This window comes from Nansenia antarctica, assembly GCF_963989245.1.
Source record: "Nansenia antarctica genome assembly, chromosome: 3".
NCBI classification, from domain to species: domain Eukaryota; kingdom Metazoa; phylum Chordata; class Actinopteri; order Argentiniformes; family Microstomatidae; genus Nansenia; species Nansenia antarctica.
This window is the reverse complement of record NC_137688.1, coordinates 36,366,378-36,385,375: the sequence shown is the minus strand read 5'-3', so window position 1 is coordinate 36,385,375 and position 18,998 is coordinate 36,366,378. Positions and strand designations below refer to the sequence as shown.

General features: G+C 41.8%; 1 protein-coding gene across 1 annotated transcript in view; it reads right to left on the bottom strand.

Moving 5' to 3' along the window:
* zeb2b (zinc finger E-box binding homeobox 2b) overlaps positions 1–18,998 on the bottom strand; it is a gene marked incomplete at its 3' end in the record, with an annotated part of 68,701 nt that overhangs the window by 29,973 nt on the left and 19,730 nt on the right. The gene's annotated exons all lie outside the window — the stretch shown is intronic.

Below are 18,998 nucleotides of genomic sequence, written 5' to 3'. Positions count from 1 at the left end.
CTACAAATTGGCTTCAAACTTGAATCCAAGGTGCCAAAGAACCATTAGACAGACAAAGGCTTGAATTCCACCCAGGGCCTAATGTGTCAAAATCCTTACCCTGTGTTACAGAGGAATACACCTCTTCATTAAGGCTTGTTATAGACTTTTGATGTACATTTGCTTTGCCAATACCAGTTCGCTCGACTCAGCAGATACTCAGCAACTGCCGTGTTTGTCTTACTCTTATTTGAACAAAGCATCATGTACACACCACAATGTGAAACCACACCTGAAAAACTCGATCCACAAATGTCCAGTGCATTGGCGGCACAGGAACAGCTCCAATGCGAAAGGAAGCTTTTGTAAACTTTAATGCTCAAACGGGTTAAAAATAAACACAACAATAAAGGAAGTATAGGTGAGACAAATAGACACCTGCACTATTGAGTAAACAGGCTAGCTGAAGGAAAGCTGTCTCCAATTAGACAAAGTAGTAATCTTGTTCTGACAGAGGGGATTATATTTGGTCCTGGTGTGACTGGGGAACCGATTTCATTTTCTGTATAAAGCCCTCAGAGTTACCTGACTCAGCTGCTTGTAGGAATCAAATTCAGTCAGAGATAACAGCTAATCATTTGTCACCCTGAGAAGCAATTCCCTGCAATCGCGGTGGAAGAGAGCGCCACTTTATTCTGCCGCTCTGTCAGATGGCAAGAAATTGCATTCCATCGTAGCCTAACCTCTGCTCTCCAGAGCACTGGGAACAACAGTTGACTTCATCAGAAAGCCACCATGGCCAACACCCCAGCATCGATTCAGGCGAGGCCCACCCCTGTCCCTGTCGTTTCCCCACCTATGCCTCACCCACTGACAACGCAGCCCAGAGGAAAATGCACGCACGCAGACGTGGCCAGGCAGCTGTTCCCTCCCTCCCAGAATTCCTTGAGGTGTTACACACTTTACCATCTTAATCGAGTGATCATTGTTGTCACAGACAACATACAAAACACTTTACGAAAAGAATGGCCATAATAACCATTTGTTGAGAGTACTTACTGCAGAGAAACTCTCGGGCATGCCTTTCATACAATCCAAACTTCGTTCTCTGTAAATATCATTTAAGGTTTGCGAGGGAAGAAAAAAAACAAACCTCATTCCCAGTTCATAAGGTTTATAATTTGTGTTAGTGAACTGGCTCCAGGAATGCAGCCATACTGCATTGGCCATACTTAATTGCATTATGCATGGCATGAAGACGCTCATAGCAGAGGGGAGAAAAAAACAATATTGCCAGTGTGCAAAAGTACCTTTAACTACTGGCAAATTTAGTGATTTATTTGAAAGGGACGGTTCTATTAGATTAGCAATGGCATATTAGTGACAATTTGGAGAATTCAACTTAAAAATATCAGTGTAAAGGCAGCATCTCAGAATCGGTGCTTTGTAGATAAGGTCCTAGTACAGATACAGTGTAGGCCCTGTGTGTGTGTGTGTGTGTGTGTGTGTGTGTGTGTGTGTGTGTGTGTGTGTGTGTGTGTGTGTGTGTGTATGTGTGTGTGTGTGTGTGTGTGTGTGTGCATGTGTTAGAGAGAGTGTGTGTGTGTGTGTGTGTGTGTGTGTGTGTGTGTGTGTGTGTGTGTGTGTGTGAGTAAGTGCAATATCTATACAAACCCAAAATATTCTGGAAGTAGATGTTATCTGAAACCCCATAAATGTAAATGATTACTAAAGCCTTTTCTTCGTAGAGGATTGGCTGAAACTGACTAGGACCATCGTTTAATATTTAGAGAGGGTTTCCTGAAAAGCTGAGTACTTTAATATTTCCAAATATGTCTATCAATTAATTGACATACTGTAGTTATTGTGATGGGGAGGAAAGAAAATGTCTACACCTCTGAAATTTAAGTAGGCTGCACAGACACAAATTCCCAAGACGAAGTCAGATTTTCTCAGGTTTAACTAAATAATGTATGCATACTTTCACTTTGGCATGATGAAGCAATTTTAGCCTTTACAACCCACAAGTACTCAGGAGGGAGAAAGGGCCTGCTTCCTGCACGGCTGAATAATTCAAATATCCAGGTGGAGAATACTTCTGCTCTCACAAAAGAATAGGGAAGAGATTTCAATTGGCTAATACCTTCGAGAGTGTCCTCAATAACACGGGTACAGCAAGCATACACACATCTCCTCAAAACGGATATTAGAAAATAAAATAAATGCAAAAGAAGAGCTTCTTAATTTGAGTGAAAAGCTAGAAATGTATCTAGATAATATGATCCAAATCTACTGCATGTCAAATAATCATTGTCCAGGAGGGGATTACCGTACAACATGTTTTTGCTTGAAAATATATCACAATAATTGAGAGGTAAAACAAGGCAAGGGAAAGCAAACGTGGTGAAATTGTAGGTGTTGTAATTTGAGAAGGTCACATTTGGTTACCTCCAATGTCTGCGAGCGTCAGAACCCAGTCACTTCAGACAAGGGGGTAAAAATGGCATTCTGAGTCAACACCCTGCCGGACTCATGTCAGGTTTCAATATGTGGCCACAGGGGAATTCACCTTCTCTCTCACAAATCTGTGATGACACGCTCAGGATAACTCACTGCCTAGATGTTTTTTTGAGTTCAGGTTTGCCCTTGGAAGAAAAAAAAAATGTTTAAAAATATATTTTGTCATAGAATACCTCTTTTTTTAGAGGTATTGTTGTAGATATAAAAAAAGAATGTGTCTGGCCGTTTGAGGAGGTAAATTGTCTGGGAATGGACACCTTAGTGCCATGAACAGATTTGGGCCTCCAGGACTAAATGGTGTTTCTGAGACATAAAGTGACATCTATATATTAAATAAAGGACATAGCGGTAGCCATCAGAATCTCGAGACAGCTCAATGTTAGGGCCTGCCTGTGCTTGCCAAAGGCAACATGGAGCTTAATACTGTAAATACAAGTGAACTCAATAGTGAGTGACCTCACTGAGACCTCCTTGTCTCAGTACGTGTATACTCTGTGCAATGACAATAAAGTTGAATCTAATCTAATCTAATTTATACTGTAGGTTTTATGCAATAATAGTTGCAGAACTAGAATTGAGTTAGTATAGTTTGAAATGATATAAAAGGAGATACAAGAACAATGATACGAGAGAGAGAGAGAAAAATAAAGTGAAAGAAAGAAAGGGGAAAAAAAAGAAACAAAGGTGCCATGAACTGGAGGGATGTGCGAGTCTGTTTATCCTCTACCTCATACAGTACTCCACACACCCGCCGCTCAATATTTACTGCCCTTGGTGGCCAAACAAAGAGAAGTATGTTGTCAGAAAGTAATAAAAATCAATAAAGCAGGAACCCCCCCCCCACCTGGCCAAAGGCCCTGGTGTTAAGTTTTATACATGTTGTAAGAGCGCGGATCGCTTTCCACAGGCCCTTCCTACGCCCGTGCAGAGCAGGGCCTGTGGCCACCTGGGAGAGCTCCGGAGCAACCCGGTTCATCCCACGGAGTTGTCCGGATGCCAGCTTCATTGCTTCAGTGTCAGTACTGAAGCGTACCCTGAGGCGCAACTGGACACCCCCAAACTCTCTCTCTCTATCCCCCCCGCCCTCCCCTCTTCCCAACTAAACTCGACCCCAACCCCAACCCCAACCAGTCGCCACCTACTCAGCCTGGCAGGCCCACCGAAACATCGTTGGAAAGTGTTAAAAAACTTCACCGGTCCCTGGAGAGGAGCCTTTGCGCGGCCGGCGCTGTGGAGGTTGCCCTGTTTTACAGGCCATTGCTAATTCAAGTGTCAGTTCCACACACACCCCCGTGGTGGGCTCTCTCTCAGCGCAGGCCTACTCCTATTCCTATTTCGGAAACAGGCCGCTCTGGCAACATGTGACTAAACAACATAAAAACCCTGATGTGTTCCAACTGCGGTTCAACTCTGAAAGCCGAAACAGTAAAAAAGACTACTTTCAGTGTGTGTGTGTGTGTGTGTGTGTGTGTGTGTGACACACTATCAGTGAAACATGAATCATATCAGAGAGAGAACATGTTAAAGTTATATCACAAACCTAAGGGCAGGTGACCACTTGGTACGCCTGGCACTGTAGTATATTCTCTTTCTCGGTGCTCTGCTCAACTGGGCATTGTAAGAGGGAGATACAGACTAATACATTGTGGGGGTGAGGTCAGCACTACTGGGTTGGAGGCTTGCAGTTCATTCCTAGCATGCAATCTGTATTAGACAGTCTTAGAGGATGGGTTTAGTGGGCTGTTATTTTCACAGGCTTTGGCGGAGGATAAGCCACATTTGCCGAGTGAGATTCCTGGGATATGTTGGGCCCGCCCACACGCAGACCTCATCATGGAGTGGATACTAGGGTCAAGATACTAGTACAACCTCAATTCAATGGGTCTCCCGGGGTAAGGACATTACTGTACAATGTAGGTGGATGATGTGCTGAAACCGCTTTACAATGCACTCTTGTTTCTCTATGAGCTGCATATGATCCACATATTGTGCAGCTGAATGCTGCTGGGATTTGGTACACTTAACCAACCAATGCTGCCAAGTGTTTAATTATTAGTATGTTTTTTAACATTTTAATACATAATAATAATGATAATTCGGTTTATATATCTTTAATTTTACCTAAACTATGGGTAAACAACACAAATCTCTTCTATGACATTACAGGGGATTAACAACCACGCTGATAAATAAAATAAATAAAACATCTGCAGTTTTTCTTGTTTGAATAGAAACAAGACCAAAAAAAACACATTTGTATTAAGCACCTTCGCTGAAATATATTTCCTCCAAGTGTTCCACATCCCATTCAAATCTGCATTCATTAAAAGCCTTTCCTTCGCTTTTATCAGCTACAGTGGGCGAGAAAAAAGGGATTCAAGCATGATGTCTAATTACAGTTCCAAAAAGAGTGCTCCCCCCCCGACCAGCCTCCACCCCCCCTCCCCCCTCCTCACAGGGAGGCAGAAACGTTGAGGACAAGGGCAGACATTTTTTTTTTTAAATAAACATGACCCTTATGAATTCTCCCAAGGAAAGGAGCGACTATTTGCTATTGGCTTGCGAGGGCCTTAGAGAGAAAGGCTCTTGACGAGGACACCTCCCCTAACAAAAAGACAAGGGGCTTTATCAGACAGAGGTTGCCTCTGATAGCACTCAGGGCTACGGAAGTGCCACTCACTGACACTTAAATCTGCACCCACTCCATACCCTAAGAATAGCATAAAGTTCACTGGTAAATGAGAAATTATAACACAGTAGTGTAGGCCTTCGCTTTTGTAGGGCTGGAAGGGAGGAAACAGGGGCATGGTGGCGTCAGAAAGGAAACAGATCTTGTAAAGCCCCTATTTGAAATCTTCTGATAAAGGATTATGACACAGATAATAAATATACTCAACCTTATAAATATTTTAGTTTGGCTACTCCCTCGGCTTAATGTGCTGTACAGGCTCTAATTAAGCATGTATCTGATAGATGCCACTATATAATGATGTGCTGGTGTCTAGGGGCTTGGCCAGGAACGGAAGTCTCAACCGAAAGTATGCTTTGTAATAATGATTGCAATTGTAATGATGATACTACTACCTCAATTAAAAGTCTTAGTACTATTTACCTATACTACAAATACAGCTAACAGTACTGCTGCAAACCTGATTTTGAGTATTGCACAAGGTTTGGTGTATGCAAAACAGTTCCGTAGTATTACATAGTAATCTCACAAGCACACGCACATGCACGCACACATGCACGCATGCACGCACAAACACACGTGAGACACACACACACACACACACGCACACACACACACACACTCAGTGAAGCCGTGGCATTGATTTACATGGCTCGGTTTCACTCCCTCTCTCCTCGATTAGGTAGAACTACCTTTTCAGCAGTTAATGCATGTTAAGGGACAGTGTTATTTCAGTCCACCTATTTGTAAATTTCCTGCAAAATTTTGCAGTAGTGAAACTGGCCTGTGTTCTGCTGATGAGGTCAAATTGGCCTCCAAGAGTTGCTTTGCGAAGCATTATTTTAGCTCTGACACACTGGCAGTAACAAAGATACTTGCTGGTCTCAGTTCCAACCTGGGTCAGTGTTCTGACACTCTCGCACCGAAAAGGAAGTGTCATACGAGCAGTAAAATATCTCGGGTGAGTGAGTGTGAAGTCCTCTACTACTAAGTCACTCGAATATCATGGCCAACAGCTCATGGACCAAAATAAGCTTGTGTTTTTATAGTACATTTCTAGAATGTATGGGCCTTAATGCCATTGGTGACAGCCCATAAAAAGACCTAACAATCACAATAAAGAAAGGAAACCTAGCATAGTTCCTCCACAGGATCCTGAGACAATTTCTAGTCCAAAATACACACAAAAATCTCAAATCCCTCTCTGCTCTGGGGAAAATTCATATTTGGACCAAACGACTTGATTCTTCTGAGCTTCCCCTAATTTAAGGGTCGACTGAGTTAGCAACATAACACTGAGAATGACTTTTCAATGCCCTGAATTCAAAACGTTACCTATTGTCCCCCGAACCTCTGTTCCAACTTTGCATTGGCTCTGCACTGTTTCAATGGACACACACTGGAGGAGAAGAAATGCCTGACAACAACAGCGATGGCACAGTTATCCATACATTTGATTCATGTGCTAACCAGCTGATCGATGCAGATTAATAAACGTAATTGTCATTTTGGCAGCGCTCCACGCCTCAGGCTACCTTGTAAAAGCTAAGTGTGTAGACTTGGACGTGGACGGATAGGGGGAGGAAGTCCTCTTCTCAGGTATGCAGGCCTTATTGAATTACCACACCACTGCATTGCATTGGAAGCCTAGTGCTTGTAGTTGAGTCTTCCCTGCATAGCACTGACCTGGCCTGTGTCTGACAGGCTTCCCTTCTCTTATTACTCTGCAAACATGGCTGCCAAGTGCCCATGAAACACGCCTAATGAGAACATTATTGTATTTACCTTAGATAAGGTGAGCTGCACGAGTCGATAAAGGTCAGATAACACTTTGTTTAAAGAGCATACATGCATACGTGGGTCTTTTGGCATGTGAGGCACCGGCTCCTGCTTACAGCATTTCAGCATTATAGAATTATAATATCATCAGTGAACATCACTGAATCAGTGAATATCACGAAAGAGAGCAGTTTCCCAAAAGTTTTTTTTTCTTCTTCATCTATGCTATAAATCAGTGATAAACACAGCAACACAGCTAACAATTACAACAAGGGTCATTTAACAGTTCTTTAAAGCCTATTTGTTCATGCATGGTGAGTACACCTCATATTGCCTCTCCGGTAAAGTAATTGCTAACTGATATTTCCAATGAGGGGGTGTGGGGCCCTAGTACATCTGTAGGAAGTGACCCGGTAAGCTCCCACTAAGGAAAAGGTCAGAGATGAGTCCTTTATTTTATCATCCCTGCTGCATCAGTCCCTGGAGCTCTTCAGATTTAAAGCATCTCTCTATCACACTGGACCCTCAAATTTATCACCTATTGACCAAGGTTCAGGATAAGGTCATAAATACATGGATAGAGCCTGACATATAGACACTCGGAGCTTGTGCAGCTCAATAATATGAATAGGACACAGCAGAGACAAGGGGACAAAGCTGAAATGTGCGCTCATGGAAAAAAGGTATCCACGCCTGTCAATTTTATGTATTTACACTTCCTGATTCAAAGTATGTTGTCCCCCGGTGGCACCTATAGTGTGCCAGATGTGTGCCTCCTGCATGTGACCTGAGACAGGCCTGGAGCAGTAGCTGGATAATTTCTCGCTCACATTCTACACCGTCGACCGCGGCAGCCTTTTGAGGTGAGAGAAACTGACAGCACTAACTCTCCAGGGCAGAACTTTCCAGTCAAGTGGATCAGCGGACTGAAAATCGCTTATGAATAGTCATTAGGCCTTCATTACAAACCCCTCACAACCCAGTTCTTCCTGTGCAACCAAATGCCTTTTGTCATCTTCACAAGGTGCATCATTTAATTGCCAATTGATTTTTTTCCCTTCCTATATGACAACATGTCACAAAGCTAAAATGCAGCCCAACCTCCCTTAGGGGTAAGTCAGTCATAACTCTTGGTACCCTGAATCGCTGTGAATATTCTCTACAGAAACAGAGATGATCCTTCACACAAACAGCTTAAGAGCCTTGCGCAATATTTATAATTAATATTTAGCACTCAATGCAAGAGGATAGCGCTTGTTTATGTTTCTTTGTGACCCGTTTTCTTGTTTCCATCTATCTTAAGTATTTCATCAAGAGCACTGTATGCTACATTCACAGTGTAGGTTTTAAGGCAGTGTTGGGTTTTTCCAGACAGTGACATGTCCTTCAGTGAGGGATATACAGAGCCAGTGTCGATGACATTCACAGATGTGGCATACCTATTTATCTCACAGTAAATGTAGGACAATTGCACTGATCGCAATAGAGTGAAGCTATCAAAAGATGTCCGGGCGACATTTTACATACAGTTGAACAGGCAGCCCTTTCCAATTTCTCTTTTCGACATCCCCCCCGTTTCTGTCTTCCTGTCTTATTCACCTCATGTTTGAGCTGAGCTACCACTGAGCATGCAAGAACAAATAAATCCAAGGGCATGTCACCATCCTTGCTCATCTAGTGTGGGGGTAAAGCTATTTGTTATTGCAAATACTAAACATTCCCTACATCTGTCTGTTATTCTGTAACTATAGAAATGGACTGTGTTTCCTTATTGTAATGACATAGCCAAATCAACGAGGTTATCAGTCAGGTGCACTTCGCCTGGGCCTGTCTCCTGGGGGGATGAGTATTGTGTCAGCCGGCAAAACATTATACAGCCCCGTATTTACAGAACAATTTCATCTGCCTGAGCGGATTGAGTCTGCGTTCGTCTAGCCTTCAAATGTGGTAAATCAGCACAGTTCCTCCTTTGACACAAAATGCAGCATGATTATGGAGTTGGTACAGCCTTAATAAGCTGAATAATGAGGGAATTTCAGAAATGCACAAGCGCCATTATACCCCAACAATAAGAGCCAGAAGTGAGTAAACCCAGTGCAGGACAGAAGGTAGGCGTTGGGGATATAATGAGGCTAGTGTTGAAGTAATGTACTCTCTATTGTGCACCCGTGTAAATGCCCATTTCTTCACATACACAGCGACGACGGCATAAAGCCAGTCTGAGATTTTTCCAAGAATGGCACAGTGGTGTTCCTCTTTTTTTTTCTCTCTCCACCTCTTTTACCCTCTTTCTCTCTTTTTCTCTCCCTCTTTCTCTTGTTTTCTTGGTGACAGGCGATGACAGAAACTGGCACCGTCTCTTGCTTCTTGAAAGCAAACATTATAGCATAAGATGAGCTGCAGGTGTGCCAGCCTCGTAAACATGCACTAATTACATATTTTACCAGCGAAATGACAATTAAGGTCAGTGAAATAATTGCAGGATTTAAAATCCTGTTCTAACTGGGAATGGCAGAAAGGACTGCCTCACACTGCTCCGGTGGTTGGCCTTCTCTTACACAATGTGTTGCCCTGCTCTACCTCAACACCCTTTATGATATTATTGAAAATAGTAAACAGTTTGAATGACCAAAATGAACATTATTATCATCAATTATATTGACATTTGGCGGGACAATGTTTGTCTTTCAATGTGAAATATGTTTACGTATGATGGTAAATTGTCAGGTACCTCACAAATCACTGAGTCTTTGGCTAGCAAAGTCATTTCTCATTGGCAAATGGTGGCGGAGTGCATTTCAGTGAAAACAATCTCTCCTATACTGTCAGTGGGGGCACTCTGTGAATAGGCACATGCATCAAAAGAACTGCCAAATAATTGTCTGTTTTTTATTAATAAGTCCCAAATATTGCTGTTGGACAAGGCCAAGAGAAGTGCCGTAGTTTGCACTTTATTCGTCAAACGTGTCTGTTATTGCAATAGATCGCAGGTGCAGAATTTAACAACCCATTCTTGGTGAGTCCAGAGTCATAAGGAACCTCATAAACTGTTCTTGTCTACCAAGTTGCTCTGACACATGAATCTATTGAGAGAGACATCTAAGTCGTAGCCTGAATTTCTCTTTTGTCTTTTTGTCTTGGGCCTAGGCCATCCAGGTGGATCTCATTTAAGACCATAGTTTCCGCAATTCCCTTAAAGCATTGGGAGATAACCCACTCTTGTAACATGCATTCCCTGCTCTGTGCTCTCTGAAACGGATAACCAGCCTTTCCATCTATGGGCTGAATGCAGATGCCTGTGACATGAGCAAAAAGGAACATTATAGGATCATAATAGTACCTAAGACTAAAATGTAAAGTTTAAAAGTGAGGCTCAATTCGATGCACTTTGTTTAAGTATCTCTTTCCATTTGTTGATGCTAATCTTTGCAGTACTTTTTACAAGCTGTTAATATTGATTGCTGCAGAGGATGGGGAGGAGGTTCAATCACAATAACAGCATTCCATTATAAAGCAACAAAGCCGGTGCAGCGTGTGCATCTCTCATACAGCCATGTATTTAGAATATTATCAAATTGATACTGACTCAAATTGATTTAGATAATGAAGGCCTGCACCTTGAAATATAATGGCCACTTATTGTAATTACCATCACAATTATCAAGGTCACCATACAAAACAATGTTTGCCATTTGACCAGCCTGACACACATTCACTGGAACAATAGTGTTATCTCTCCAGCATATCTTTATGTACATGTGTAGAGACATACTTGAGACAATATGTTAGTTTGACAAAATGCCTTATTATGTTTTCCAGTTACTTAACTGGTCAATGGTTTTATTTAGCTAGACGTATTAAAAGGGAATGATTTAACCATGAGAGAAGACAGAGAACTCTCGTCCTGAACGTTTAGTTTTTTGAAAATGTCCTTCACTCTGTTTCTTTCACACAACGCTTGATGCACGTCAACAATGCCAGAGAAATTGGGTTGACAATTCGACGCAAGTGAACTGTCACTCAAAGCACTTCAGCTTGTCGAAAAAGCAGATATCCAAAGCGGTTTGTATCAAATACATTCAAATAAATTGTTTACACACTTCAAAAAAACAGTCCAGCTTCGGAAAAGAGAACACAAACGGTTACAAAACTGACACCTCTTTTACGACACCATCAGATGGCAGTTGAAGGGCTCTCCATAACAGAAACATACAACAATTTCTATTAATAAATGAGTTTTGGAGACAAGAAAGCAGCTTGTTAGAACAACCACAGTAGTGAGCTGATAGTTTCTCCAGCAGTGGAGTATACGCCTACTATCGGTTTTAAGGATCAGTTGACCATCAAACAATGTTGGAGTGGGTTTCCTTTCACACAGTTAGGCCTGTAATAAACGTTTGGCCTTTGTTTCAAATACGCTCGGCAGAAGGATGACCTCAGCTTAAAAACAATAAAGGGCCTGTTTAATGCACTCTCCAGAGGGCCGTTGCGTTAACTTTGTTTCAGTTTAATATAATTTCTGAGGGGGAAAAAAATGTCTGGGTTTATAAACTATTTCTGCTCTATCACAAAGTATGTCAAACCTGACCTTTGCACATACTGCCACCACCCTGAGAATGAACTGGGGACTTTTAAGGCTACAGAGGAGACAACAGTGAACTTCAGTACTTGAGGCCTTCTCTACATTGGGACAGCTAGTAAGTCTTGGCTTGTCGACGTTAAGTTGTCAAACACGCCGGATCTAGAGTGTGTGTGTGTGCGTGCGTGTGTGTGCGTGTATGTGTGTGTGCGTGTGTGTGTGTGTCTGTGTGTGTGTGTGTGTGTGTGTGTGAGTGCGTGCGTGCGTGTGTGTGTGTGTGTGTGTCTCAGAGAGAGAGAGAGAGAGAGAGAGAGAGAGAGAGAGAGAGAGAGAGAGAGAGCGTGACTGTGCATTTGTGTGCGGTGGTTGTGGCTGTAGTGAAGGGGGGCACCCTGAACAGCTAAGAGGATCAAATGTCTAAGCACAACAAAGGCTGTGTCACAGGGGCGTTGAAGTCACAAGCCTCCCTCACTCCTTCAACAACAGATCCCCCCAAACCTCTAGCCCCCGTTACCAGGACAGCACAGCCACAAAGAGACCCCAGATATTACAAAGAACAAAACAGCAGACAGATGTAGGTATTGTTATGCAGAGTGTCCTTCCTCTTCCCCAGGCAAGCCGTTTCCACTAAATGTCACAGCAAAAGAAATCTGATGTACAATCTCTCGCAAAAAAAAATAAGATCCAAAGGTTTGACTTGATTTGGCCTGTTTGGAGGTTAAGTGTCCTAAAACCAAATCATAGATCAAGTTGGCCCGTGTTTCTCACAGCCTGCTGTTTATGGACATTGGGTAAAGCTGATAGAGAGGTCATCCTGAGTTTTGCCATGACAATATTGTTTGGTTGGCCATCGTCTTCATGGTCCTCTGGTAGGATCTGACCCGTGTCTGAAGTGGCCCTAGATGAAGCTGTGTATTATTACAGCTGGGAGCCCTAGCGAGACTCTGGGATGGGATGAGTCTGATTGATTAAGACCATATGGGCGTCCATTCATTGTTGCGACGACGCAAATAGAAACACAATTGTCTACATTCCTTGCGTAACACATTGTCCTCCTTTTAGTCAGAGGTGGACAAACATTGTCTTCCCTATCATCCCTATCACCTTTATTTCATATATTACATCCTAAAGTCAATCGCAGGCTTGAGATTGACTGTGTTATGTAAGATATGAAATAAGGGTGATATGGATGTATAAGATCATTTTTTTTTTTTTTTAAGTTTAAGGTTTAACCTGATGATTGTGGTCATTAAAGCTCCTAATTTAGATATGACTTTACATAATTGTCATCTGCCCCAAGCTCCAGTGTAAAGCCCCTACAGTCTAGACAGAATTCTTGACAGTCCACACTAATGTCTCTGCAGTCAGCTTGGCAAATGCAGAGCAGCAAGGTAATCTGACATACGGCACTTCCATAGGGCAATAATACATTGTGGCAGCAGAAGCGACATTTTAAAGAAATCAATTAAGTTTTAAAAAGGTGTTCTTTGGCCACAGTGAGTGTTATTATTCCGGAATATGAAGGGAGTGGGCTGGTGGGCAATTCTCTGGAGGGGGGGGAAGGGCAGAGCAGGGAACCTTCCTCCTTCCCTCCCCACCCACACACACACACACACACACACACACACACACACACCTCTGTCTTTCAGTGGTCTCCCACAGCATGAAGTTTTATTTCATGCTCACAGCGTGGCCTTAAACTGTTACCTTCTCCTTATAAATCTTCTCAGGTTTCACCTCCAAGTGTCTGCGTGCTGATCTCTGACTGGCATCCCTAGCGGCGATGTACGACGCATGCCTGGAGGGCACTGATGAACTGGAGCCTCTTGCCCTTGCTCTGTCATACCCTGTTTAAGATGAGCTATCCCTTTTCAAAGGGCCCTGCGATAATTTCAGCAGGGGGTGATTTGGGTGGAGGGGGGGGGGGGTAAAGGAAAAGCTGGAATTCTGACTCTTGGGAAAGCTAATGGGATGACGAGGATTCATAATAGTGGGTTGGGTTCTGTGGGACTTTTTAAGCACTCAACTACTGTAGATGAGGGAGATCTGCGGTTGGATTTCAATCAGTTACACCATGGGCTGCAACTTGCTTCCGCTGAACAGCTGCACGCAGCATCAAAACCATGTTTTGATAGTTTTGGCGAAAGAAATATAGTTCCCAAAAAGACAAGGGAATGTGATAACCAAATCTGTGTATGAATATCATAACAGGTGATTTGACCGTGACATTGTCGTTATTAAATCACAACTTCGAAAACCTCTCGGCCAATCACAATGTTTGATTTGGTCAACCCGTTGTTTAACATTCAATAAATACCAATAGGTGGAAAAAGACACTTAATTGGTCATAACAGTTAATAACTATCCATTCCAACATTCGCAGTGAAATCCTGACTGGCGAGGACGATGGATATCTTCATCTCATATTAAATTATAATATTAAAATCCCCACCCACTCATTGCCAGAGACCTGCCTGCTTCCTCGACACTAATTGAAACTTTGCTGAACGAAATTACCAACTTAGTGCCCATATCAACTAAAACTGTGTGGTGCACAATGTTCTTTAGCGGAAGCATGGTCCTCTATGGTTCAGTCGGTAGGGCATAGTGCCAACAATGCTTCGGTTGTGGGTTCGATTCCAGCTGGGACCATTTATATTGAAAAATGGATGCACTCACTGCAATGTAACTTGCTTTGGGTAAAAACGTCAGTTAAATGGCACATCTCAAGCGAATTGGAGCACCATGTATCAAAGGCCTAGTGCTTCTCCTAGCATAGGCTACAACAACCGCCTTGAGGCGCTGTTCTTACAAACGACTAGCAAGCCAACATATTGTTTAAGTTTTAACTCTGTTTTATCAGCTTGTCAACATGATTTGAAAGAAGCTAGTATATTCCTTCAGTCAGTGTGGGCAGAGGGTAGTCACTACTTTAAGAGTCTGTCAACCCCCTTCCCTCCCCCACAGTGCTCATAACATAGATACACATACACATAAAAGGGGAAAAGGCTAAACACATAACTCTTATTTATGTCGTTCAATTCAGCCTAAGCAATTCAGCAATTCATTTTCATGATCAATTACCTAACCTAAAGGCATCTGTAATGCATTTTGTTTGGCAGCCCATCTACCCTGTTTCTGTTTGCCATTGGGTGTACATTTGATGGGCTAATACATTCCATGGGCTTGAGAGATCCCTATTTGCTGTTAATGGCATGATTCTGGTTTTGTTTAACCTACTGTATTTAGTTAGATATCCACAACTACTCTAAATATGACATGTTCTCAATGAGAAAAAAGTATGGCTTCTATGAAAACGTCACAGAGAGTCACAGGTGAAAATAAATAGTCATTTCTAATATGTGTACAATGAATAGCCTGCTTGTTGATGATATAAGAAGATACCCACTAAATGTTTTGTTCAGAATCAAACCTTCAGATATAAACCATATAGAGTTGGTCAAAGTCAGCAATATTAAACAGTTCATATAAGTTATTGGAATAACATAACTTTTCAGCTAATGTAGTATTATTTTGTTTTATTTGTTTTACAATGCTACTCATAACAGGTTACTTTTTATTAATCATTACATGGTGCTCAAGGGAATGCATTCTGCATTCAGAAAGGCTGGTCTGAACCATTTTTTGCTCATGGACAGGAAAATTCATTTCAATATATTTATCTCCATGAATACATTTTTGCGGTGAAAAAATAATATAAAATCACAAAACTGTGTTGGGGATGCATGCCCAGCTGCAAAATGGTGGTCGGAAGCTCCACAGAACATTAGAAAGGGAAATTGCACTCACCAGGAAGAAAAATCATTGTGTTACCCCAGGTGAAAAATATTGTTGCTTTGCTTAAAAGTGCATGCAAGGCAAGCTACATTATTAGAATGTTTAAATATTAATTATTCTGCTGGGTAGTAAAGATGATCGAGTCACAGTGTCAACTACTTTATTTTCTTTCCCCCTAGAAGCCACAGGAATGCTTTTCCATGGAACCTCATCCTGTATTGGTCACCATCTTGGCAAACAAACAACTGTTTCATTACAGCAGAATTTGAGTTATTATCCTAATACTAATGGTGTTTTATTTTTTTTATAAAGTATTGTCTCGATGCTCTTACTGGGGAATTGCTTTGTATGGATGTTGAAGGATGTGAGTAAATGTCATTTGGCAGATTTGCTTTGAAAATTATTTCAGGTGTTTCTTTGAACCGCCTCAGACAAACCATTCTCCTCAGCATCAAATGCCCTGAATTAAAATAACTCTGTAAGCAAATTACTATTGATCTGTGTTGTTGATACTTACAGGTAAAAAGTGAATATGTTCGTTCGGCTCTCACAACATAGTTTTGTAACAGTTTAGGGTAATTCATATGAACTGTCACTCCCTTTATTTGATAAGGACGACTGTTTGAAAGCTTTCCGCTACCTCTGTCACAAAGGCAATAGAACACAGACACAGACGCAGATTTATAGGGGTTAGCCAAACAAAGCCAAGTGTTATTTTGGAGAATCTTTTCTGGCACTCAGGTAAAAGCAGTGAAAGCTGGCTTCCCTCTGGATGTCAGAGAAGACTCGCTCAGGTAAAGCAGAGAAAGCTGGCTTCCCTCTGTATGTCAGAGAAGACTCAAAGCCACTGGCTTAAAGATGGGTATTAACTCTTAAGATCTAAAACACTTCGGGAGCCTTCAGAGTGATATGGATAAAGATACAGAGGGCTGAGGGCAGACAGAGAGAGAGAGAGAGAGAGAGAGACAGAGAGAGAGAAAGAGAGAGAGAGAGAGAGAGAGAAAGGTGGAGAATGGAAAAAGCATGAAAGTGAAAGCGAGAGAACAGGCCCCAGCTCCAACTCCTCCCTGTCACTCATGGCTGCCCTGCAAGTATTCCCCACCTGAGACGGATTGCGATGCATGTTCGACTCACTCATGCACAAGAAGCAATACACAAGTTCAGTGTAAAGCCACTTTAAAAGCTCATCAGGCGCATAGTTTGCTTGTAGGAAATACCTTATTCATGATGGAGCAGCCAGGGCCTAGGTAATTACTTCAATCAAGGTGGCCTCGGAAATGTTTAAATCTGCAAGGACGCCAAGAGCATGAATAATGCAAAATAATTTGCATCTAAATTTTTTAAGTGTGCTTTATTCAAAAACTAAAATGCGGCTTCGATTAAAGTTTGATGAGTGAAAGCTGAGAGCTCTGTGCATGCTGTGAAAAGCTCCTTATTTGTAGAAATTATTTAGGATGGTGATAAAGGGGCAGAGGAAATGTGGAAAGAATAAGGCCAGAAGAACTACCAATAAATAATAATTAGAGGAGAAAAGTATAAGTGTGCTATACTGTATACTGTACTGTGACTGTACACCGAATTGCCACACATTGCTTTACGGTAAAATAACATTATTCAACAAGTTGGTGTCACCCGATACTTCACAATCACATTGTGTTATTGAGAATGACTGCAATAGGTAAAAAGAAAATCAGAATGATGGTCCTGGTTTGTCTCTATGTTGATGCATGTGAATCATTAGTTCTCACAAACTGCATGCAATATTGTGAAGAGGTGTATGGTCCTACATCAGTACATGTTGGTTTGTTTAAGTAAGTAAGTAAGTAAGTAAGTAAAGCTTTATTTATATAGCGCCTTTCATACATGACATATTGTTTAAGCGCATGATAGAACCATGTTTTTGTTTTTTTTAACAAATCATGCACTCCTTCGATGTATGAGTATGAAGACAATAATTACATTACCATAGGTGCAATATAACAGTATGGTGCTGTACCAACATTAACAATTTCAGACAGTGCTTACCTGCTTCCAAACGGAAACCACAGTGGAGAGTTAGTTGTACAGCACCGGGAAAAAAGAGGGAAAAAAACAACAGAACACTGATTAATTTGGTGTTATAAATTATCTTAATTGAAGCTTACAGGCAAAACAAATAACAAGTATTGCTGACCTTTAGAGCAAAGACAAAATTATGCCACACCATATTGTATTGACTACGGTGGTACAGGAAAACACACAACAAGAGACCAAATGTACGTAAGTAGTGAGGTCATGATAGATAATTATACAATTCAAGTCTTAACAATCGATGTGCATTTTGCAAATTGCTTCCGATGGCTTATTTGCTCAGTTGACCATGCCGCTTTTAGCAAGGTGGGACAAGTGACAATAAGCTAAAACTGTTATCATTCTATCATTGTAAATGTTGATACATTTGGGTCACTGTGTCACTCTATCCACACTGTAATTTGTGTTCCAATAGATTGATTTAGCGGGTAAATGCAGAACACACCCCCTCTTCATAACTACTTCCTTATGGTCTGCTGCACCTATATAAGTAACATGTTAATTATCCCTGTCTGGTATTGCCTCTCTCAATTTGCATGTAACCTAGATTTAGGGTCAAACAGGAGTCTCTTTTCACAGCTCTTTTCAAATCTAACAGTCTCTCATTCCAATCTCTCTCTCTCTCTCTCTGACTTGGCAGTCACTACACACAAGACACTGTGCATCATTTCTGATCTTATTCCACAAGTCTGATTCATACACTGAATATCACCTTAAAAGAAACAACCTGAAGCGAGGCATAATAGTCCATCTCTCCATCCATCCTCCCACACAAATCAGCACACACACACACACACACACACACACACACACACACACACACACACACACACACCCCTCCTTTTGTTAAACATACCATATATCACCAACTTTTTTTTCCTTTTTTTTTTTCTGGGCCAGACTATGGGGGGACTATTTTTAACGGTGCAGAGACAAAGGCCTCTCCTGAGGCAGACCCACCGCTCAGTGGGTCACCTAGTGCTGCGACAGTGCTCCTTTTCCCACGCCAACCTCAGGGCTCATTTGCATTGGGGTGCTGTTGGGACGATTATTTTCAGGTGAGCTGGTTTGTATGGGGCAGGCCCAAGATGCAGCAGAGGCTTGGGGGCCGCCCCTGATCCTGTCCTTAATTGCGACTGACTGGCACCAGACACAATCACCCTCTTGATTCAGCAAATTGTCCTCCCAAGTAGCCTGTGGTGACCCCGCATTGCGCAAATCATCTCACAGCAGCTGGTTGAGGTAAACAAGGAGTAATCTCAATTCAGGGAGGACAAAACAGAGGCTTATCTTATTTTTTTCTAGCACTACCTCTCTTCATTTTGAGGACAGTTCTTGAAGACACTGACTCATATTGCAATGTAAGCATTGCTGGTGATTTTGGATGCTGTTCATTGTTGTAATACTATATACTAGGTACAAGAGAAAAAATATTCAAAGCAGATCCAAAAAAACGTGATCCAGAACATTTCATTGCTATGCTATCATTGTCAAATGAAAAACAACAACCTTTCTTTCGGGGGAAGAAACACATCCAAAGTAAAGTAAACACTGTTACAATTTAATACTCAGAGTCATTTCCCT